Source organism: Oncorhynchus masou, chromosome 27 (genome assembly GCF_036934945.1).
Source record: "Oncorhynchus masou masou isolate Uvic2021 chromosome 27, UVic_Omas_1.1, whole genome shotgun sequence".
NCBI lineage: Eukaryota > Metazoa > Chordata > Actinopteri > Salmoniformes > Salmonidae > Oncorhynchus > Oncorhynchus masou.
The window spans coordinates 95,072-120,427 of NC_088238.1; the positions used below are offsets into that span (position 1 = coordinate 95,072).

The 25,356-nt window shown below is 51.9% G+C and overlaps 1 pseudogene; it reads left to right on the plus strand.

The window, feature by feature from the left end:
* Positions 1–25,356, plus strand: part of LOC135515548 (serine/threonine-protein kinase B-raf-like) — a 306,564-nt pseudogene that overhangs the window by 47,461 nt on the left and 233,747 nt on the right.

Sequence of the window (25,356 nt, forward strand, 5' to 3'; positions counted from 1 at the left end):
TTAGGGAGAAGTTGACAGGTTAGGTTAGGAGAATCAGGTTCAGGTTAGGGAGAAGAGTGCTGTGCTCTAGCCACAAGCGTAGAAGCCATCAGTTCTGTTAAACCATCAGTACCACCTCCATTGTGACATCACCCCTCACCTCCCACTGTGACATCATCACCTCCCACTGTGACATCACACCGTGACATCACCCTCCCACATTGTGACATCACCCCTCACCTCCCACTGTGACATCACCCCTCACCTCCCACTGTGACATCACCCCTCACCTCCCACTGTGACATCACCCCTCACCTCCCACTGTGACATCACCCCTCACCTCCCACTGTGACATCACCCCTCTGTGAACCCTCCCACTGTGACATCACCCCTCACCTCCCACTGTGACATCACCCCTCACCTCCCACTGTGACATCACCCCTCACCTCCCACTGTGACATCACCCCTCACCTCCCACTGTGACATCACCCCTCACATCCCACTGTGACATCACCCTCACCTCCCACTGTGACATCACCCCTCACCTCCCACTGTGACATCACCCCTCACCGCCCATCATCCCCTCACCTCCCACTGTGACATCACCCCTCACCTCCCACTGTGACATCACCCCTCACCTCCCACTGTGACATCACCCCTCACCTCCCACTGTGACATCACCCCTCACCTCCCACTGTGACATCACCCCTCACCTCCCACTGTGACATCACACCTCACCTCCCACTGTGACATCACACCTCACCTCCCACTATGACATCACCCCTCAACCTCCCACTGTGACATCACACCTCAACCCTCCCACTGTGACATCACACCCTCACCTCCAACACCACCAGGACACAACACTCCTACTCCCCTCAACCCTCCTGTTCTCTGAAACCCACTCTATGGCCCAATCCCAAATAGACCACTAGACCCTATGATCGGACCCCTAGACCCTATGATGGACCCCAGGACCCGGACCCCTATGAGACCCCTATGATCGGACCCCTAGACCCTATGATCGGACCCCAGACCCTTGTGGAGATCATGAGATGACCCTATTTTTTAGACATGATGTAGCAATAGGGTAATTGTTCCAACCTGACCCCTAGACCCTCTGATAGGATCCCTAGGATGGAAGTTTCACTGTTTCGACCCCTATACCCATCAAATAATTTCAGAGGGTCTATGATCGGATCCTAGACCATAGGGTCGGACCCCATGCACTTGTGGAGATCAGAGATCCTAGGGTAATTGTTCCAACCTGCCCTCTGATAGGATCTAGGTTTCACTGTCGCGTTCTATACCCTCAAAGGGCATAGGGTCTAGGGTCGATCCTAGGGCATAGGGTCTAGGGTCGATCCTAGGGCATAGGGTCTAGGGGTCGATCCTAGAGCATAGGGCATAGGGTCTAGGGGGGTCGATCCTAGGGCATAGGGTCTAGGGGTCGATCCTAGGGCATAGGGTCTAGGGGTCGATCCTAGGGCATAGGGTCTAGGGGTCCATCCTAGGGCATAGGGTCTAGGGGGATCTAGGGCATAGGGTCTAGGGGTCGATCCTAGGGCATAGGGTCTAGGGCAATACTAGGGTCTAGGGGTCGATACTAGGGCATAGGGTCTAGGGGTCGATCCTAGGGCATAGGGTCTAGGGGTCGATCCTAGGGCATAGGGTCTAGGGGTCGATCCTAGGGCATAGGGTCTTGGGTGTCAGTTTGGGACTGGACATATCCCTTCTCTCTGTCACTCAATCCCTGTCTTCCTCCTCTTCCTCCTCTTCCTCCTCCTACCGTCTTCTGTTTGCCCTCCGTTTCTTCTCATCCTCATCTTTCCTTTTCTTTTGTTTTTCCTCCTCCACCCCTCCCCCCTTCCCTCCCTAACCCCCTCCCTCCCTCTCCTACTTCCAATTAGGGTCGACTGCAGGGCTGTCGGCCACGCCCCCGGCCTCGCTGCCTGGCTCATTGACCAATGTGAAGGCTCCTCAGAAGTCTCCGTGTCCACAGAGAGAGAGGAAGTCATCGTCCCGTCTGACGACCGCAATAAGATGGTGAGACACAACCGCTACGAAAACACAGACCTTTAGAGCTGATTGGTGTATAAGGCACACAGACCTTAGAGCTGATTGGTGTATAAGGAACACAGACCTTCTTAGAGCTGATTGGTGTATAAGGAACACAGACCTTCTTAGAGCTGATTGGTGTATAAGGAACACAGACTTCTTAGAGCTGATTGGTGTATAAGGAACACAGACTTCTTAGAGCTGATTGGTGTATAAGGAACACAGACCTTAGAGCTGATTGGTGTATAAGGAACACAGACCTTAGAGCTGATTGGTGTATAAGAAACACAGACCTTTAGAGCTGATTGGTGTATAAGGATCACAGACCTTAGAGCTGATTGGTGTATAAGGAACACAGACTTTCTTAGAGCTGATTGGTGTATAAGGAACACAGACCTTAGAGCTGATTGGTGTATAAGGAACACAGACCTTCTTAGAGCTGATTGGTGTATAAGGAACACAGACCTTCTTAGAGCTGATTGGTGTATAAGGAACACAGACCTTAGAGCTGATTGGTGTATAAGGAACACAGACTTCTTAGAGCTGATTGGTGTATAAGGAACACAGACCTTCTTAGAGCTGATTGGTGTATAAGGAACACAGACCTTAGAGCTGATTGGTGTATAAGGAACACAGACCTTAGAGCTGATTGGTGTATAAGGAACACAGACCTTAGAGCTGATTGGTGTATAAGGAACACAGACCTTAGAGCTGATTGGTGTATAAGGAACACAGACCTTAGAGCTGATTGGTGTATAAGGAACACAGACCTTAGAGCTGATTGGTGTATAAGGAACACAGACCTTCTTAGAGCTGATTGGTGTATAAGGAACACAGACCTTCTTAGAGCTGATTGGTGTATAAGGAACACAGACCTTAGAGCTGATTGGTGTATAAGGAACACAGACCTTAGAGCTGATTGGTGTATAAGGAACACAGACCTTCTTAGAGCTGATTGGTGTATAAGGAACACAGACCTTAGAGCTGATTGGTGTATAAGGAACACAGACCTTCTTAGAGCTGATTGGTGTATAAGGAACACAGACCTTCTTAGAGCTGATTGGTGTATAAGGAACACAGACCTTAGAGCTGATTGGTGTATAAGGAACACAGACCTTAGAGCTGATTGGTGTATAAGGAACACAGACCTTCTTAGAGCTGATTGGTGTATAAGGAACACAGACCTTAGAGCTGATTGGTGTATAAGGAACACAGACCTTAGAGCTGATTGGTGTATAAGGAACACAGACCTTAGAGCTGATTGGTGTATAATGAACACAGACCTTCAAGAGCTGATTGGTGTATAAGGAACACAGACCTTAGAGCTGATTGGTGTATAAGGAACACAGACCTTCTTAGAGCTGATTGGTGTATAAGGAACACAGACCTTCTTAGAGCTGATTGGTGTATAAGGAACAGACCTTCTTGGGAGCTGATTGGTGTATAAGGAACACAGACCTTAGAGCTGATTGGTGTATAAGGAACACAGACCTTAGAGCTGATTGGTGTATAAGGAACACAGACCTTAGAGCTGATTGGTGTATAAGGAACACAGACCTTCTTAGAGCTGATTGGTGTATAAGGAACACAGACCTTCTTAGAGCTGATTGGTGTATAAGGAACACAGACCTTCTTAGAGCTGATTGGTGTATAAGGAACACAGACCTCCAGGTCTTAGAGCTGATTGGTGTATAAGGAACACAGACAAGTCTTAGAGCTGATTGGTGTATCATGAAATAAAGGGCTTCTCTGTTGTCATGAAATAAATTGTCTTTGTCAATAGCACTGTTTTGCAGATAATAACAGGAGTGTTTTGTCAAAATAACAGGGCTTATCTGTTGAAACAGGCTTCAATGTGATTTGTCATAAGGAAATAGACTTAGGGCTGATTTTGTATGAAAACACAGGACTTAGAGCTGTGGTGTCATCAAAACAGGGGTTTCAATGTCATGAAATAACAGGGCTGCTGTTTTGTAATGACTAGCAGGGCTTCTGTTGTCAAGAAATAAATGACCTTCTGGTTTGTCATGAAAAGCAGGGCTTCTGTTTTGTCATGAAATAGCACACACAGTTTTGTCATGAAATAGCAGGGCCTGTTGTCATGAAATAGCACTTTGTTTTGTCATGAAATAGCAGGGCTTCTATGTTTTGTCATGAAAACCATCTTGTGTCCCCCCATGTAGAAAAAACCCTGGGCAGACAGGGACTCGAGTGACGACTGGGAATCCCAGAAGGTCAGATCACAGGGCCTGGGTCAGAGGACAGGCTTCTGGATCCTTTGTTTTTGTCATGAAACAACAGGGCAAGTGGCATGAAACAACAGGGCGGTGAAGATGCTGAACGTCACAGCTCCCACTGAAACAGCAGCTACAGGCCTTTAAGAACGAAGTGGAGTCCTCATGAAAGACACGTGTTTAACCCTTAACAGCCATGTACTGAAAAGCTTGGCCTGTGAAATAACAGTGGTGGAAGACTTGGTTCACTGCAGATGTTGAGGTAATTACCTGCTACCTTCCAGGTCTTAGGCAGTGTTGGGATATACAGTGAAATAACAGGGCTTCTGTTTTGTAGTGTAAACAGGGCTTCTGTTTTATCATGAAATAGCAGGGCTTCTATGTTTTGTCATGAAATAGCAGGGCTTCTGTTTTGTCATGAAATAGCAGGGCTTCTGTTTTGTCATGAAATAGCAGGGCTTCTGTTTTTGTCATGAAATAGCAGGGCTTCTGTTTTGTCATGAAATAACAGGGCTTCTGTTTTGTCATGAAATAGCAGGGCTTCTCTGTTTTGTCATGAAATAGCAGGGCTTCTATGTTTTGTCATGAAATAACAGGGCTTCTCTGTTGTCATGAAATAGCAGGGCTTCTCTTTTGTCATGAAATAACAGGGCTTCTGTTTTTGTCATGAAACAACAGGGCTTCTGTTTTTGTCATGAAACAACAGGGCTTCTGTTTTTGTCATGAAACAACAGGGCTTTCGTTGTTTTTGTCATGAAACAGCAGGGCTTCTCTGTTTTGTCATGAAACAGCAGGGCTTCTGTGTTTTGTCATGAAATAGCATGCTGAATGGACAACTAAAAGCTCCTTCTCAGTGGTTTTGATATCCTCTCCCTGCTCCCAAACAGGAAGACGCGTCACGTCAACATCCTGCTGTTCATGGGTTACACCACCAAGCCTCAGCTGGCCATCGTGACCCAGTGGTGTGAGGGCTCCTCCCTCTACCACCATCTACACATCATAGAGACCAAGTTTGAGATGATCAAGCTCATAGACATCGCCCGGCAGACCGCGCAGGGCATGGAGTGAGTTAGTCCACAACACACGGGATGTACCCCGACCAGCACCCTGTTCCCAGAACTAGTCCCAGACATAGGGAATAGGCTCCGCTATTTGGGATGCATCGCCTCCCTGGTTCACACACTCGTCCCCTACGCTGACTCTCCTGGTTCACGCCCTCGTCCCCTTCACGCTGACTCTCCTGGTTCACGCCCTCGTCCCCTACGCTGACTCTCCTGGTTCACGCCTCGTCCCCTACGCTGACTCTCCTGGTTCACGCCCTCGTCCCCTACGCTGACTCTCCTGGTTCACGCCCCGTCCCCTACGCTGACTCTCCTGGTTCACGCCTCGTCCCCTACGCTGACTCTCCTGGTTCACGCCTCGTCCCCTACGCTGACTCTCCTGGTTCACGCCCTCGTCCCCTACGCTGACTCTCCTGGTTCACGCCCTCGTCCCCTACGCTGACTCTCCTGGTTCACGCGCTCGTCCCCTACGCTGACTCTCCTGGTTCACGCCCTCGTCACGCTGACTCTCCTGGTTCACGCCCTCGTCCCCTACGCGCTGACTCTCCTGGTTCACGCCTACGCTGACTCTCCGTCCCTCGTCCCCACGCTGACTCTCCTGGTTGACACGCTGCGCGTCCCCTACGCTGACTCTCCTGGTTGACACGCTCCGTCCCCTACGCTGACTCTCCTGGTTCACGCCCCTCGTCCCCCACGCCCCCGCTGACTCTCCTGGTTCACGCCCTCGTCCCCTACGCTGACTCTCCTGGTTGACACGTCCCCTACGTGACTCTCCTGGTTACGCCGCTGACTCTCCTGGTTCACGTCCCCTACGCTGACCTCCTGGTTCACGCGCCGTCCCCTACGCTGACTCTCCTGGTTGACACGCTCGTCCCTACGGTTCACGCCCTCGTCCCCTACGCTGACTCTCCTGGTTCACGCCCTCGTCCCCTACGCTGACTCTCCTGGTTGACACGCTCGTCCCCTACGCTGACTCTCCTGGTTCACGCCCTCGTCCCCTACGCTGACTCTCCTGGTTCACGCCCTCGTCCCCTACGCTGACTCTCCTGGTTGACGCGCTCCGTCCCCTACGCTGACTCTCCTGGTTCACGCCCCTCGTCCCCTACGCTGACTCTCCTGGTTCACGCCCTCGTCACGCTGACTCTCCTGGTTCACGCCCTCGTCCCCTACGCTGACTCTCCTGGTTCACGACTCCCTCGTCCCCTACGCTGACTCTCCTGGTTGACACGCTCGTCCCCTACGCTGACTCTCCTGGTTCACGTTCACTGACTCTCCTGGTTCGTCCCCTACGCTGACTCTCCTGGTTCACGCCCTCGTCCCCTACGCTGACTCTCCTGGTTGACACGTTCACGCCTCGTCCCCTACGCTGACTCTCCTGGTTCACGCCCCCTCGTCCCCTACGCTGACTCTCCTGGTTCACGCCCTCGTCCCCTACGCTGACTCTCCTGGTTCACGCCCTCGTCCCCTACGCTGACTCTCCTGGTTCACGCTCCTGGTTCGTCCCCTACGCTGACTCTCCTGGTTCACGCCTCGTCCCCTACGCTGACTCTCCTGGTTGACGCTGACCCCGGTTCACGCCTGCGTCCCCTACGCTGACTCCTCCTACTTTCCCTTTTCTGTCTCATAAGGCATTAATGTGCTCAGTCTCTGGCCAACACAACACAGCAGATAGAGCTGCATTTAAATGAGTCAGCCTCTGAACTACTGTAGGTACCTGCAGAACTCACAACTCTGCTACAGGGAGGTTGGAGGTCTTAGTGGACAGAGTACAGTGAGGTTAGTAGAGGCTTAACACTCACAGACTGGTACAGTGGAGGTTAGGAGAGGACTTAACACTGGCAGACTGGACAGTGGAGGTTAGGAGAGACTGACAGACTGGTACAGTGGAGGTTAGGAGAGTCTTAACACAGACAGACTGGTACAGTGGAGGTTAGGAGAGTCTTAACACAGACAGACTGGTAGTGGAGTGGAGGTTACCTGCAGGACAGAGTACAGTGGAGGTTAGGAGACACAGACAGACTGGTACAGTGGAGGTTAGGAGAGGCTTAACACGCACAGACTGGTACAGTGGAGGTTAGGAGAGTCTTAACACAGACAGACTGGTACAGTGGAGGTTAGGAGAGACTTAACACTCACAGACTGGTACAGTGGAGGTTAGGAGAGGCTTAACACAGACATACTGGTACAGTGGAGGTTAGGAGAGTCTTAACACAGACAGACTGGTACAGTGGAGGTTAGGAGAGGCTTAACACAGACAGACTGGTACAGTGGAGGTTAGGAGAGGCTTAACGTGGACAGACTGGTACAGTGGAGGTTAGGAGAGGCTTAACACTGACAGACTGGTACAGTGGAGGTTAACGTGGACAGACTGGTACAGTGGAGGTTAGGAGAGGCTTAACGTGGACAGACTGGTACAGTGGAGGTTAGGAGAGTCTTAACACAGACAGACTGGTACAGTGGAGGTTAGGAGAGGCTTAACACAGACAGACTGGTACAGTGGAGGTTAGGAGAGGCTTAACACAGACAGACTGGTACAGTGGAGGTTAGGAGTCTTAACACTGGGACTTAACACTAACACAGACTGGTACAGTGGAGGTTAGGAGAGGCTTAACACTGGGACTGTAAATATGTCTAGTGAACCAGTGTTTATTGATACTAACTAACCTGGGATTGTTGTGGTTTTCCTCCCTAGTTACCTGCACGCCAAATCCATCATCCACAGAGATCTGAAGAGCAACAGTATCCTCTCTGACCTCTGACCTTTCACCTTTTCCCCAACAAGCACCTTTCACAGTCTGTCTGACCTATGACCCATTCTATAAGGAAGGCAGTCATAATCACCTCTCTCCGCTGTGTCACCTCATCAACATGTCATCGATAGGACATAGTCTTTGTGTTCAGATCTGTTTTTACATGGTAGTCATTTAGCAGGGCTGTTATTCAGAGGGACCTACAGTTAGTGCCTCCATCTTCAGGTGAACAGTGAGACCAAGACCAGTGTCGGTGCAAGAAAGGCAAGGGTGTTAGTTGATGAATTGGCATGGACAGCTACCAGCAGATACATCCATGGTTCTCTGTTTTTAAAGCTGTTTTGGTCCTACAGGAATCTCCCCAGACTGAGTTCCCCCCTCTCCCCGTACTGAGTCCCCCTCTAACCCCCGTACAGTGAGTACCCTAACCCCCCTCTCCCCGTACTGAGTTCCCCCCTCTCCCGTACTGAGTCCCCCTACCAGTGTTCTCCCCGGACTGAGTCCCCCTCTCCCCTAGTGTACTGAGTTCCCCCTCTCTCCGTACCCGGAGTCCCCCCCTCTCCCCCGTACTGAGTACTAACCCCCTGTGGTTTCCCTCCCAGTACTGAGTCCCCCCCCTGAAGAGCTCCCCCTCTGACCACTGAGTTCCCCCCTCTCCCCGTGACTGAGTCCCCCCTCTCCCCGTACTGAGTTCCCCCTCTCCCCGTACTGAGTCCCCCCCTCTCCCCGTACTGAGTTCATGGACCCCCTCTCCCCCGTACTGAGTCCCCCTCTCCCCGGACTGAGTCCCCCTCTCCCCCGGACTGAGTCCCCCCTCCTCCCCAGTACTGAGTCCCCCCCCCAGACTCTCCCCAGTACTGAGTCCCCCCAGACTCTCCCCAGTACTGAGTTCCCCCTCTCCCCAGACTGAGTTCCCCCCCAGACTCCCCCGCCCCCAGACTGAGTTCCCCCCCTCTCCCCCCCGCCCCAGACTGAGTTCCCCCCTCCCCCGACTGAGTTCCCCCCTCTCCCCGTCCCCCCGCCCCCACTGAGTTCCTCCCCCTCTCCCCGGCCCAGACTGAGTTCCTCCCCCCTCTCCCCCGTACTGAGTTCCCTCCCCCCCTCTCCCCCGTACTGAGTTCCCCCCCCCCTCTCCCCCGTACTGAGTTCCCCCCTCTCCCCCGTCCCCCCTCTCCCCAGACTGAGTTCCCCCCTCTCCCCCGCAGACTGAGTTCCTCCCCCTCTCCCCCGTACTGAGTTCCCCCCTCCCCCGTACTGAGTTCCCCCCTCTCCCCAGTACTGAGTCCCCCCTCTCCCCAGTACTGAGTTCCCCCTCTCCCCGTACTGAGTTCCCCCCTCCCCCCCGACTGAGTTCCTCCCCCTCCCCAGACTGAGTTCCCCCTCTCCCCAGTACTGAGTCCCCCCCTCTCCCCAGTACTGAGTTCTCCCCCTCTCCCCTGAGTACTGAGTTCCCCCTCTCCCCAGTACTGAGTTCCTCCCCCTCCCCAGACTGAGTTCCCCCTCTCCCCCCGCCCCCAGACTGAGTTCCCCCCCTCTCCCCCGTACTGAGTTCCCCCTCTCCCCAGACTGAGTTCCCCCCTCTCCCCAGACTGAGTTCCCCTCTCCCCAGTACTGAGTCCCCCCTCTCCCCAGTACTGAGTTCCCCCCTCTCCCCGTACTGAGTTCCCCCTCTCCCCCGTACTGAGTTCCCCCCCTCTCCCCCGACTGAGTTCCCCCCTCTCCCCAGTACTGAGTCCCCCTCTCCCCAGTACTGAGTTCCCCCTGAGTTCCCTCCCCGTACTGAGTTCCCCCCCTCTCCCCGCCCCCAGACTGAGTTCCCCCTCTCCCCGTACTGAGTTCCCCCCCTCTCCCCGTACTGAGTTCCCCCTCTCCCCGTACTGAGTTCCCCCTCTCCCCCGTACTGAGTTCCCCCTCCCCCGTACTGAGCTCTCCTTCTCCTCCCGTACTGAGCCTCCTTCTCCTCCCCCGTACTGAGCTCTCCTTCTCCTCCCCAGTACTGAGCTCTCCTTCTCCTCCCCGTACTGAGCTCTCCTCTCCTCCCCGTACTGAGCTCCCCTTCTCCTCCCCATACTGAGCTCCTCCTTCCTCCTCCCCGCCCCCAGACTGAGCTCTCCTTCTCCTCCCCAGACTGAGCTCTCCTTCTCCTCCCCGTACTGAGTTCCTCTCGCCCCCTTCTCCTCCCAGTACTGAGCTCTCCTTCTCCTCCCCAGACTGAGCTCTCCTTCTCCTCCCCAGTACTGAGTCTCCCCTCCTCCCCAGACTGAGCTCTCCTTCTCCTCCCCGTACTGAGCTCTCCTTCTCCTCCCCAGACTGAGCTCTCCTTCTCCTCCCCAGACTGAGCTCTCCTTCTCCCCCCCGTACTGAGCTCTCCTTCTCCTCCCCAGTACTGAGCTCTCCTTCTCCCTCCCCATACTGAGCTCTCCTTCTCCTCCCAGTACTGAGCGTCTCCTTCTCCTCTCCCATACTGAGTTCTCCCCTCCTCCCCAGACTGAGCTCTCCTTCTCCTCCCCGTACTGAGCTCTCCTTCTCCTCCCCGTACTGAGCTCTCCTTCTCCTCCCAGACTGAGTTCTCCCCGAGTTCTCCTCCCCGACTGAGCTCTCCTTCTCCTCCCCAGTACTGAGCTCTCCTTCTCCCCTCCCCAGACTGAGTTCTCCTTCTCCTCCCCCAGACTGAGACTCTCCTTCTCCTCCCCAGACTGAGCTCTCCTTCTCCCCTCCCCAGACTGAGCTCTCCAGACTGAGTTCTCCTCCCCGCCCCCAGACTGAGCTCTCCTTCTCCTCCCCAGACTGAGCTCTCCTTCTCCTCCCCAGACTGAGCTCTCCTTCTCCTCCCCGTACTGAGCTCTCCTTCTCCTCCCCAGACTGAGTTCTCCTTCCCCCCCCCAGACTGAGATTCTCCTTCTCCTCCCCAGACTGAGTTCTCCCCGCTCCCCCTCGCCCCAGACTGAGTTCCCCCGCTCCCCTCGCCCCAGACTGAGTTCCTTCTCCGACCCCCAGACTGAGTTCTCCCCGCTCCCCCCGCCCCCAGACTGAGTTCCCCCCGCTCCCCTCGCCCCCAGACTGAGTTCCCCCGTTCCCCCTCGCCCCAGACTGAGTTCCCCGCCCCTCGCCCCAGACTGAGTTCCCCGCTCAGACCCCTCGCCCCAGACTGAGTTCCCCCGCTCCCCTCGCCCCAGACTGAGTTCCCCCGCTCCCCCTCGCCCCAGACTGAGTTCCCCCGCTCCCCTCGCCCCCAGACTGAGTTCCCCCGCTCCCCCTCGCCCCAGACTGAGTTCCCCCCGCTCCCCTCGCCCCCAGACTGAGTTCCCCCGCTCCCCTCGCCCCAGACTGAGTTCCCCGCTCCCCTCGCCCCAGACTGAGTTCCCCCGCTCCCCCTCGCCCCAGACTGAGTTCCCCGCTCCCCCTCGCCCCCAGACTGAGTTCCCCCCAGCTCCCCCTCCCCGCCCCAGACTGAGTTCCCCCGCTCCCCTCGCCCCAGACTGAGTTCCCCCCTCCCCTCGCCCCAGACTGAGTTCCCCCGCTCCCCCTCGCCCCCAGACTGAGTTCCCCCGCTCCCCCTCGCCCCCAGACTGAGTTCTCCCGTCCCCTCGCCCCAGACTGAGTTCCCCCCTCGCCCCAGACTGAGTTCCCCCGTTCCCCTCGCCCCAGACTGAGTTCCCCTCCCCTCGCCCCAGACTGAGTTCCCCGCTCCCCTCGCCCCAGACTGAGTTCCCCCGCTCCCCTCGCCCCAGACTGAGTTCCCCCGCTCCCCCTCGCCCCAGACTGAGTTCCCCCGCTCCCCCCCTCGCCCCAGACTGAGTTCCCCCGCTCCCCTCGCCCCAGACTGAGTTCCCCCGCTCCCCTCGCCCCCAGACTGAGTTCCCCCGCTCCCCTGAGCCCCAGACTGAGTTCCCCCGCTCCCCTCGCCCCAGACTGAGTTCCCCCGCTCCCCTCCGCCCCCCAGACTGAGTTCCCCCGCTCCCCTCGCCCCAGACTGAGTTCCCCGACTGAGTTCCCCTCGCCCCAGACTGAGTTCCCCCCCGCTCCCCCCGCCCCAGACTGAGTTCCCCTCCCCCGCTCCCCCTCGCCCCAGACTGAGTTCCCCCCGCTCCCCTCGCCCCAGACTGAGTTCCCCCCCGCTCCCCTCGCCCCAGACTGAGTTCCCCCGCTCCCCCTCGCCCCCAGACTGAGTTCCCCCCGCTCCCCCTCGCCCCAGACTGAGTTCCCCCGCTCCCCTCGCCCCAGACTGAGTTCCCCCGCTCCCCTCGCCCCAGACTGAGTTCCCCTCGCCCCAGACTGAGCTCTCCTTCTCCTCCCCAGACTGAGTTCTCCCGCTCCCCTCGCCCCAGACTGAGTTCTCCCGACTGAGTTCTCCCCCTCGCCCCAGACTGAGTTCTCCCGCTCCCCTCGCCCCAGACTGAGTTCTCCCCCTCGCCCCAGACTGAGTTCTCCCCCCTCGCCCCAGACTGAGTTCTCCCCTCGCCCCAGACTGAGTTCTCCCGCTCCCCCTCGCCCCAGACTGAGCTTCCTTAGCTTTCTGTTCCTTAACCCCTCTCCTCCCAGACATCTTCCTACACGAGGACCTCACCGTGAAGATAGGAGACTTCGGCCTGGCCACAGTGAAGTCACGCTGGAGCGGCTCCCACCAGTTTGAACAGCTCTCTGGCTCCATCCTGTGGATGGTGAGTGATACTGCAGGGATTAAGAGGAGAACCTGAATAGACTAAACAACCTGCAAGAGAATTCAATCTACATTATTCTACATTACTAGAATTCAATCTACATTACTAGAATTCAATCTACATTACTAGAATTCAATCTACATTACTAGAATTCAATCTACATTATTAGAATTCAATCTACATTATTCTACATAATTAGAATTCAATCTACATTATTAGAATTCAATCTAGGGAAAGGGGGATACCTAGTCAGTTGTCCAACTGAATTGTGTCTTCCTCATTTAACCCTCTGAATCAGAGAGGTGCTGGGGGGGCTGCCTTAGTCAACATCCAGTTCATACCCCACCCCCCACCCTGTTCATTTAACCCTCAGAATCAGAGAGGTGCTGGGGGGGCTGCCTTAGTCAACATCCTGTTCATACCCCACCCCCACCCTGTTCATTTAACCCTATGAATCAGAGAGGTGGGGGGGGCTGCCTTAGTCAACATCTGTTCATCCACCCGTCTTCTGGAATCAGAGGCGCCTGGGGGGGACAGTGGGATACCCCACCCCCCACCCTGTTAATATGGAAACCTCTGCTCAGGGCCCGGGAACAGTGGGTTAACAACCCACTGTTCCCCGGGCCCTGGAGCAAGGTAGTTAACCCACTGTTCCCCAGGCCCTGAGCAAGGCAGTTAACCCACTGTTCCCCGGGCCCTGAGCAAGGTAAACTGCCTTGCTCAGTGCCCGGGGAAAGGCAGTTAACCCCTGTTCCTCAGGGAACAGAAAACAGATTTCTTTACCAGATTTCTTTACCAGCTGAGCAAGGATTCCTTACGGTTACTGGCCCAACACTCTAACCAAATTAATCCACGTTATTACTACTGAGCAAGGCTGGTAACTGACCCAACGCTCTAACCACATTAATCATGTTCCCCGGGTTAACAGAATGTAATCTATGGTATCAGAATGTAATCTACGTTATTAGAATGTGTAATCTACGTTAGGAAGAATGTGTAATCTAACGTTATCAGAATGTGTAATCCACGTTGAATTCAATCGACATTATTCAACCCACATTATTTAACATTATTGGAATGTAAGGTAAACGTTGTCAGAATGTGTAATCTGCGTTATCAGAATGTAATTACGTTAGATTTCAAGCTCGGGGACATTATTCAACCGACATTATTCAACATTATTAGAATGTAATCTACGTTATCAGAATGTGTAATCTATGGTAAGAATTCAATCGACAGAATTATTCAACGGGACCCATTAGAATTATAATCATTATTGGAATGTAATCCACGTTGTCAGAATGTGTAATCTACGTTATAATTCAATCGACATTATTCAACCGACATTATTCAACATTATTAGAATGTAATCTACGTTATCAGAATGTGTAATCTACGTTATCAGAATGTAACTACGTTATTAGAATGTGTAATCTACGTTATCAGAATGTGTAATCTACGTTAGAATTCAACCGACATTATTCAACATTATTAGAATGTAATCTACGTTATCAGAATGTGTAATCTACGTTATCAGAATGTAATCTACGTTATCAGAATGTAATCTACGTTATCATGTAATCTACGTTATCAGAATGTGTAATCTATTATTAGAATGTAATCTACGTTATCAGAATGTAATCCTCAGGTACGTTATCAGAATGTAATCTACATTATCAGAATGTGTAATCTACGTTATCAGAATGTAATCTACGTTAGAATTCAATCAACATTATTCAACATTATTAGAATGTAATCTACGTTATCAGAATGTGTAATCTACGTTATCAGAATGTGTAATCTACGTTATCAGAATGTGTAATCTACGTTATTAGAATGTGTAATCTACGTTATCAGAATGTAATCTACGTTATCAGAATGTAATCTACATTATCAGAATGTGTAATCTACGTTATCAGAATGTAATCTACGTTAGAATTCAATCAACATTATTCAACATTATCAGAATGTAATCTACGTTATCAGAATGTGTAATCTACGTTATCAGAATGTGTAATCTACGTTATCAGAATGTGTAATCTACGTTATCAGAATGTGTAATCTCGTTATTAGAATGTAATCTATGTAATCTCGTTATCAGAATGTAATCTACGTTGTCAGAATGTGTAATCTACGTTATCAGAATGTAATCTACGTTATCAGAATGTAATCTACGTTATCAGAATGAATGTAATCTACGTTATCAGAATGTGTAATCTACGTTATCAGAATGTAATCTACGTTATCAGAATGTGTAATCTACGTTATCAGAATGTGTAATCTACGTTATCAGAATGTAATCTACGTTATTAGAATGTAATCTACGTTATCAGAATGTAATCTACGTTTTTTCAGAATGTAATAACGTTATTAGAATGTGTAATCTAGTGGGGCAGGGTAGCCTAGTGGTTCGAGCAATGGACTACTAGCGATGGACTAGTAACCGGAAGGTTGCAAGTTCAAACCCCTGAGCTGACAAGGTACAAATCTGTTCTCTGCCCCTGAACAAGGCAGTTAACCCACTGTTCTTAGGCCGTCATTGAAAATAAGAATTTGTTCTTAACTGACTTGCCTGGTTAAATAAAGGTACAATTTTTTTTTTTACAAATTGTCAGTGTACTTCTTCACTTGACTGTAATTGATCCCAACCCTGCCCAATGAAGGCTGTATATCTTGGTAAACCGTGTGACTCTGCTGTCCCCCCGTCTGCCTGTAGGCCCCAGAGGTCATCCGTCTGCAGGATAAGAACCCTTACAGCTTCCAGTCTGACGTCTACGCCTTCGGGATAGTTCTCTATGAGTTGATGTCTGGGGCCTTGCCCTACTCCAACATCAATAACAGAGACCAGGTAGATATCTCTCCTGTTTAATATACATTTATAATGTTCTCTAGGAGTTGATGTCTGGGGGTCCTGTCCTACCTGAGCAAGGTCTCCTACCCCTGACCTCTGACCCTGTACCTCTCTCCCTCTAGATAATCTTCATGGTGGGTCGGGGATACCTGTCTCCTGACCTCTGACCTCTAACCCTCTACCTCTTCCCTCTAGATAATCTTCATGGTGGGTCGGGGATACCTGTCTCCTGACCTCTGACCTCTAACCCTCCACCTCTCTCCTCTAGATAATCTGCATGGTGGGTCGGGCCTACCTGTCTCCTGACCTCTGACCCCCCACCTCTCTCCTCTAGATAATCTGCATGGTGGGTCGGGCCTACCTGTCTCCTGACCTCTGACCTCTAACCCCTCCACCTCTCTCCTCTAGATAATCTGCATGGTGGGTCGGGCCTACCTGTCTCCTGACCTCTGACTAACCCCACCTCTCTCCTCTAGATAGTCTGCATGGTGGGTCGGGCCCTACCTGTCTCCTGACCTCTGACCTCTAACCCTCCACCTCTCCCCCTCTAGATAATCTGCATGGTGGGTCGGGCCTACCTGTCTCCTGACCTCTAAGGTGCCCCTCCCTCTCTCCTCTAGATAATCTGACTGTATGGTGGGTCGGGGCCCTCTTCCTCAGGTCTCCTGACCTCTGACCTCAGGTAACCCTCGGACTCCCTTCTCCTCTAGATAATCTGCATGGTGGGTCGGGATACCTGTCTGGAGGACGGACCTCTGACCTCTGGAAACCTATTCCACCACTCTCCTCTAGATAGTCTTCATGGTGGGTCGGGATACTTGTCTCCTGACCTCTGACCTCTAACCCTCTACCTCTCTCCTCTAGATAATCTTCATGGTGGAGTCGGGCCATCCTGTCTCCTGACCTCTATTCCCCAGGTCCACCCTCCCCTCTAGATAATCTTCATGGTGGGTCGGGATACCTGTAACTCCTGACCTCTGACCTCTAACCCTCCAATCGGAGATCCTATTCCAGGTAACTCTATTCCTCAGGTAGATAATTCTTCAGGTGGTGGGTCGGGATACCTGTCTCCTGACCCCCTGATTCCCTCAGGTAACCCTCCACCTCTCCTCTAGATAATCTTCATGGTGGTACGGGGATACCTGTCTCCTCAGGACCTCAGTAAGGTGACGCTCCAACTGTCCTAAAGCCATGGAGGAGGCTGATTCCTCAGGTAACTATGACGGGACCTCTATTCCTCAGGTAACTATGGAAGACGGGAGATTCCTTCCAGGAGACGGGAGGATGGAGACGTGGGACCCCTATTCCTCAGGTAACTATGGAGATGGACCCCTATTCCCTCAGGTAACTATGGAGGACGGGACCCCTATTCCCTCAGGTAACGATGGAGATGGGACCCCTATTCCCTCAGGTAACTATGGAGGACGGGACCCCTATTCCCTCAGGTAACGATGGAGGACGGGACCCCTATTCCCTCAGGTAATGATGGAGGACGGGACCCCCTATTCCCTCAGGTAACGATGGAGATGGGACCCTATTCCCTCAGGTAATGATGGAGGACGGGACCCCTATTCCCTCAGGTAACGATGGAGGATTCCTCAGGGACGATGGCTGACCTATTCCCTCAGGTAACGATGGAGGACGGGACCCCTATTCCCTCAGGTAACTATGGAGACGGACCCCTATTCCCTCAGGTAACGATGGAGACGGGACCCTATTCCCTCAGGTAATAATGGAGGACGGGACCCCTATTCCCTCAGGTAACGATGGAGGATGGGACCCCTATTCCCTCAGGTAACGATGGAGGACGGGACCCCTATTCCCTCAGGTAACTATGGAGGACGGGACCCCTATTCCCTCAGGTAACTATGGAGACGGGACCCCCTATTCCCTCAGGTAACGATGGAGACGGGACCCCTATTCCCTCAGGTAACGATGGAGGACGGGACCCCTATTCCCTCAGGTAACCGGGACCCTATGGATGGACGGGACCCCTATTCCCTCAGGTAACTACGGAGGCGGGGACCCTATTCCCTCAGGTAACAACGGAGACGGGAGCCCTATTCCCTCAGGTAACTATGGAGGACGGGTCCCCTATTCCCTCAGGTAACTATGAGGACGGGACCCCTATTCACTCAGGTAACTATGGAGACGGGACCCCTATTCCCTCAGGTGATTATGGAGATGGGACCCCTATTCCCTCAGGTGACTCCATGGAGGACGGGACCCCTATTCCCTCGGGTAACTATGGAGACGGGACCCCTATTCCCTCGGGTAACTATGGAGGACGGGTCCCCTATTCCCTCAGGTAACTATGAGGACGGGACCCCTATTCACTCAGGTAACTATGGAGACGGGACCCCTATTCCTCTGGTGATTATGGAGGACGGGACCCCTATTCCTCAGGTAACTATGGAGGTGACCCCTATTCCTCAGGTAACTATGGAGGGCGGGACCCTATTCCCTCAGGTAACTATGGAGACGGGACCCCTATTCCCTCAGGTAACTATGGAGACGGGACCCCTATTCCCTCAGGTGACTATGGAGACGGGACCTATTCCCTCAGGTAACTATGGAGACGGGACCCCTATTCCTCGGGTAACTATGGAAACAGCTGGAGGACCCCTATTCCTCCAGGTAATGATGGAGAACACTTCACTGTACATGCCAGGGGTTGAGCTGAATGTTTTAAAATGACCAAGACTGTCCACCCCACCAAGATATTCACCTCACCAGAAACCTCTTCCTGCTTATGAGGTTAAGGCTGGTAACCAGTGTGGGGACCGAGCCAGCCCTCCTTGGAGTTGTTTAACTTGTATGTATGAAGGAGAATGTGTTATTTCCACCACCAGGTGGCCTCCGAGTACTAGAAATACATTCACACTAACGTCTCACTGTGTTTTTAAAAGCTGCTGGAAAGCCCAGCTGAGGATCTGCTGACAGCCTCAATCTAAGATTCTCTGACTTGGCTGTCAGCTTTGTTCCTATTTGAGACGAGTGATTCGAGGGAGGTGATTGGCTAGGGATGACCTATTAACCTCCTGTGTTTTCTTTTGATGTTGTGAGTGGTGATTTTTATTTTAACCTCTGACCTCCTCCGTCAGATCCTGGCGTCCATTGAGCTGCTGGCGTTCTCTTTACCCAAGATCCATCCGCCCGTCGGAACCCTCACTGAACCGAGCTGGGTTCCAGACGGAGGACTTCAGCCTGTACGCCTGCTCCTCCCCCAAAACCCCGACAGGGGGATACGGTGAGGGGCCACACACGCGCTGGGGGTCCTGTAGTTTCTCCATGTACAGAGAGTGTTACTGCCATTTTTAAATGTGCTCACGTAACCATTCTGTGATCAATGATTTAGCCTGTTGCAATAATAGATAGGATTGTAACATAGACACAATAAGACTCATTTAGCACATCAGAACAGAACTGCTGTCTCTCTCCTCTCTCTCTTCCACGCTGTACTGCTGTCTCTCCCCTCTCCTCTCTCTCTCTTCCACACTGTACTGCTGTCTCTCCCTCTCCTCTCTCTCTTCCACGCTGTACTGCTGTCTCTCCTCTCTCTTCCACGCTGTACTGCTGTCTCTCTCCTCTCTCTTCCACGCTGTACTGCTGTCTCTCCTCTCTCTTCCACGCTGTACTGCTGTCTCTCCTCTCTCTCTTCCACGCTGTACTGCTGTCTCTCTCCTCTCCTCTCTCTCTTCCACACTGTACTGCTGTCTCTCTCTCTCTCTCTCTTCCACGTTGTACTGCTGTCTCTCTCCTCTCTCTCTCTTCCACGCTGTACTGCTGTCTCTCCTCTCTCTCTCTCTTCCACGCTGTACTGCTGTCTCTCTCCTCTCACTCTTCCACGCTGTACTGCTGTCTCTCTCCTCTCTTCCACGCTGTACTGCTGTCTCTCTCCTCTCCTCTTCCACGCTGTACTGCTGTCTCTCTCCTCTCTCTTCCACGCTGTACTGCTGTCTCTCCCCTCTCCCTCTTCCACGCTGTACTGCTGTCTCTCTCCTCTCTCTCTTCCACGCTGTACTGCTGTCTCTCTCCTCTCCTCTTCCACGCTGTACTGCTGTCTCTCTCCTCTCCTCTTCCACACTGTACTGCTGTCTCTCTCCTCTCACTCTTCCACACTGTACTGCTGTCTCTCTCCTCTCTCTCTCTTCCACGCTGTACTGCTGTCTCTCTCCTCTCTCTCTCTTCCACGCTGTATTGCTGTCTCTCTCTCCTCTCTTCCAACCTGATCTTCTCTCTCTTCTCTTCATTCCAGGGGAGTTTTCAGCGTTTAAATAAGATGCTGATCCAGATTCCACCAGTTCAGCCAGTCCGTCCCTCGTCACTCTTCAACAAGTCTTGTGTTCCTGCGGTGGATTACTTCATCCATTTAACCAAAAACCGACATCCTAGTCTCAAAAGAACGTGCTGTTTTCTACTTTCCACACCTGAAGAGACAGACAGACAGCCTCTTCCTCTCTCCGCTCCACGTCTCAGGAGCTCTACAGATGAGATCTCCGCTGGGGAATCACCACATCGGGGGGAAAACTACCAAAATCTGATTTTAGAACCAAGGAAAAGAAAAGTTGAATGACACACAACCGGATACACAAATTGAAGACACACTGAAGAAACCAAACCAGAGGAAGAAGAGAAAACTGTAAAAGGAGAGAACAGCACTTCTTGATTGTAGGACTGATGAAGGAGGAATATAACTGTTGAGAGCACCAGGACAGGATTGGGGTTAGGGGTCCAGAGAGGTTAGAGGTCGATGGGTTTGGGCAGCACACGCCTTCTCACTCCCCTCCATGACGAAGAGGGCGGAGCTACAGGCACAGGAAACCACACTTCTTTCCTGGCTGCTCATTGGTTACCCGAGATGAAGGGGCCAGGTCTGAGCCAATCGCCGATAAGCTGGATTTCCCAGGGGGGTGGAGTTGACCCTGTGGGAAGAGGACTTGAAAGAATTTATTTATTTGAAGGAAAAAAAATCCCCAGTTCTTGTTTGTTTTGGGATTTTAAGGATATGGGGGGGGGTGCTGTTCTGAGCTTTTTGTTCTTCTTGTTTTTGTTGACGAGATTGTTGATGTTTTTACTGTCACTACAAAGCATTCCTACCCGGTGATAGGTCACACACGAATACGCTCGACTCAAGCTTCACTGAACGGACAGCGATTCTGAGACTGTCCCCTCAGCGCTCTCTCTCACAGATCTGTCCATTTTCCAATGAAGGATGCTTTCGCACATTTTTTCCAGACTCCGGGATCTTGTCTTTGTCGTTTCGCTCACAGCAGAACTCCATGTTAACCCCTTGTTTGGATCATTTTGATTAGTTTATGTGGAGTTGACCGGAAAAACGCCAACATCCGCTTTTTTCAGGGATACACAGCGTGTTCAACCTAACTTCCGTTTCCCCTGAAAACCAGAAGTGGGGAACTTCGCTCGCTACGTCAGCGCCACAAAGAGCCTTTTTGACGTCAGCCGAGGACCGTTGGTTTGGAAGGGACAACAACCGGTCTGTTAGAATAAGAAACTGTGTGAATCTAAGATGGCCGCCAGTGCCTCTTCAGACTTGGTGTTTTGACTTGATGTTTTGAGGGGGGCGGTGGGGGCAAAGAGCCCGATCACAATCCTCTAGGACAGAGTTTACAGCGGTGTGGAGGACGGAGAGTCTCTCTGACCGTTTTATTTTGGAGGGGGCGGCGGCGGGGGGGGGGACTTTTCTAGTGAGCTTGTACGAGGAAGAAAGGAAGCTTACAAGAACACCGTACAATGGTACTCCCTCTAGCTGAAGGTCAGAGTGAAGTCTAAAGGACGGAAGAACCAGGGCTGCGTCCCGATATTCCCGTCAGAAGGGAATGATTGAGTAGGGTTCTACTCTCGTCTATATGTTGGATCGCAGCTGCTGTCGTCCCAGGTTTTACATTTGCGTTGTGCTGTTACAAGTTTGACTGCTCTCCTTCAACGAGACACGACTCCTCCTCTCAGCTTGGTTACATTCCCAGAACACCATCCAATCAAACCCCACCCCCAACTCATCCAATCAAAAACTCATCCAATCAAACCCCCCCCCAACTCATCCAATCAAACCCCACCCCCCAACTCATCCAATCAAACCCCACCCCCCAACTCATCCAATCAAACCCTACCCCCAACTCATCCAATCAAACCCCACCCCCCCAACTCATCCAATCAAACCCTACCCCCCCAACTCATCCAAACAAACTCCCCAAACCCCACCCCCAACTCATCCAATCAAACCCCACCCCCAACTCATCCAATCAAACCCCACCCCCAACTCATCCAATCAAACCCCACCCCCAACTCATCCAATCAAACCCCACCCCCAACTCATCCAATCAAACCCCACCCCCCAACTCATCCAATCAAACCCCACCCCCCAACTCATCCAATCAAACCCTACCCCCAACTCATCCAATCAAAACCTACCCCCAACTCATCCAATCAAACCCCCCACCCCCAACTCATCCAATCAAACCCCACCCCCAACTCATCCAATCAAGCCCCACCCACCCAACATCTCTGATTCTGTTGGTGAATAGCTATCTGGGCAGTGCATGTGATAACCTCCCAATGAGACTTTCTTCTTGTCGTGGACTTTAATATTGCTTTTATCACAGACAGAGGAAGCAGAAGCTCAATTCACCCGTTGCACCTGTGAACAAGATGGCTGCTATCACCTACCTAACTGCTGAAAGACTAGTGTGATTTTAATGGGGTTTTTGGGAGGGGGGTTGGGTAAAGTCGGTGTTCTTGGGTCACTTTTGAATTCCTCTGGTTCTGATTGGGGTAGGGAAGCTAATCCTAGACCTGTACCAAGGGGGAAACTTATTCCCCAAGTTGTTTTTTGAGTGGGGATTAAAGTGGAACCTGTGTCTGATTTTATGCCTATCTGTCCTTTCTGCCTGTCTGTCCTTTCTGCCTGTCTGTCCTTTCTGCCTATCTGTCTGTCCTTTCTGCCTGTCTGTCCTTTCTGCCTGTCTGTCCTTTCTGCCTGTCTGTCTATCCTTTGCCTGCCTGTCTGTCCTTTCTGCCTGTCTGTCTATCCTTTCTGCCTGTCTGTCCTTTCTCTGTCTGTCCTTTCTGCCTGTCTGTCCTTTCTGCCTGTCTGTCTGTCCTTTCTGCCTGTCTGTCTATCCTTTCTGCCTGTCTGTCTATCCTTTCTGCCTGTCTGTCTATCCTTTCTGCCTTCTGTCCCTGCCAATCTTTCTGTCTGTCCTTTGCCCTGACCTTTCTGCCTGTCTGTCTGTCGGTCTATCCTTTCTGCCTATCGGTCTATCCTTTCTGCCTATCGGTCTATCCTTTCTGCCTATCGGTCTGTCCTTTCTGTCCTACCTGTCTATCTGTAGTCCTGAGGTCATTCCAGGGTGTTGAAGGAACTGTTTTTAACTTATCTTTTGTCGATGTAATTTTGCCTTGTTTATTTTGTAGACAGGCAGGCCTGTAAAACTATTGAGTCATTTGTTAATGACGTTTTCTGAATTGTCGTTATTGAGACCGGGAGAGCCATGTCGTGTTGTTTTAACTGCTTCTGTCTCTTTGTGAGGGAGGGACGTATCGAAGAAGCAAAAACAGCAACTTCCCTTTTTTTTATTTTAATTTTATTTTTTTTAATGATCAAATAAATCCCGTCACAACATGAATTTTTAAGTTGTTGACCGACACCCCTCAACTCAATTTCCAAACGCAGCATGCTCCGACTGTAAAGGAACACGGTTGATGTTCTGCTGGGGAAGCCATAAAGCTGTGTAAGATGGGGCATCGGCTACATCCCCAAACGGTTCCCCATTCCCCTTTTACGGTGCACTCGGTTGGCTCAGGTAGTGTTCCCCGGAGAAGGAATAGGGGCTCCATTTGGGGACGAGGACACCGGTGGTCACGTGAAGAATTAAACACTTGACGAGGACCTCCTATGAACCGCTGAACGGATATGGCTGGTTTCTCAGCTGTAGGAGAACACTCAACGGAGAATCTACCATTTGACATGATCAGTTTAGGACTAATGCTTAAACTCTGTCTGGGGAAACTGGCCCATAGATCAGGCCCAGGAGAGCAAATCATAATCATGGAGGTTTACCCAGAATAGAGATGTGGACTTCTGCCATGAGATGGATCATGTTATGGATTTGTCTGAAGGACATCGTTTCCATTACACTGGGTCTTCAGTTCACTGTGACCCGACTCCAAGACCCAAGATGTGACCCCGAGGGACTAACGGCCGATGTGACCCCCGAGGGACTAACGGCCGATGTGACCCCGAGGGACTAACGGCCGATGTGACCCCGAGGACTAACGGCCGGATGTGACCCCCGAGGACTAACGGCGGATGTGACCCCGAGGGACTAACGGCGGATGTGACCCCGAGGACTAACGGCGGATGTGACCCCCGAGGGACTAACGGCGGATGTGACCCCGAGGGACTAACGGCGATGTGACCCCCGAGGGACTAACGGCCGATATGACCCCCGAGGGACTAACGGCAGATATGACCCCCGAGGACTAACGGCCGATATGACCCCGAGGACTAACGATGTGCGAGGGATATGACCCCGAGGGACTAACAGCAGATATGACCCCGAGGGACTAACAGCAGATATGACCCCGAGGACTAACAGCAGATATGACCCCGAGGACTAACGGCCGATGTGACCCCCGAGGGACTAACAGCAGGAATCTGTAAAATAAAGGGGTTTTCCGAGTGGCGCAGCAGTCCAAGGACTAGAGGCATCACTACAGACCCTGGTTCGATTCCGGGCTGTATCACAACCGGCCGTGATTGGGAGTCCCATAGGGGTGGCGCACAATGTGGCCCAGCGTCGTCCGGGTTTGGCCCGGGCTAGGGCATCATTGTAAATATGAATTTGTCCTTGACTTGTCCTTGACTTGTCTAGTTCAATAAAGGATCAGATAAATATGACCCCGGGGGAGCTAACAGCAGGAAGGAGTTGTTACGAGTGTTTTTATTATTTTACAGATTGACAGGCATCCCAAATGGCACCTTATTCCCTTTATAGTGCCCCTTGACCAGGGCCCATAGGGCTCTATGTAGGAATAGGATCCATTTGATAGGGTTCCATTTGATAGGGTTCCATTTGATAGGGTTCCATTTGATAGGGTTCCATTTGATAGGGTTCCATTTGAAAGGGTTCCATTTGAAAGGGTTCCATTTGATAGAGTTCCATTTAGGGTGCATACAGCCATGTTCTTTATGTTATGATATATATGCTGTTGCAGCAGACTGTGGATGTCTTCACAAGAATTGGTCTATCAAAGCTAATAGACTCTACTGACAACCTGTTGAGTTGTCCTCCTCTCCATCAAAGCTAATAGACTCTACTGACAACCTGTTGAGTTGTCCTCCTCTCCATCAAAGCTATGAGACTCTACTGACAACCTATTGAGTTGTCCTCTCTCCATCAAAGCTATGAGACTCTACTGATAACCTATTGAGTTGTCCTCCTCTCCATCAAAGCTATGAGACTCTACTGACAACCTATTGAGTTGTCCTCCTCTCCATCAAAGCTAATAGACTCTACTGACAACCTGTTGAGTTGTCCTCCTCTCCATCAAAGCTATGAGTCTCTACTGACAACCTATTGAGTTGTCCTCCTCTCCATCAAAGCTATGAGACTCTACTGACAACCTATTGAGTTGTCCTCCTCTCCATCAAAGCTATGAGACTCTACTGACAACCTATTGAGTTGTCCTCCTCTCCATCAAAGCTAATAGACTCTACTGACAACCTATTGAGTTGTCCTC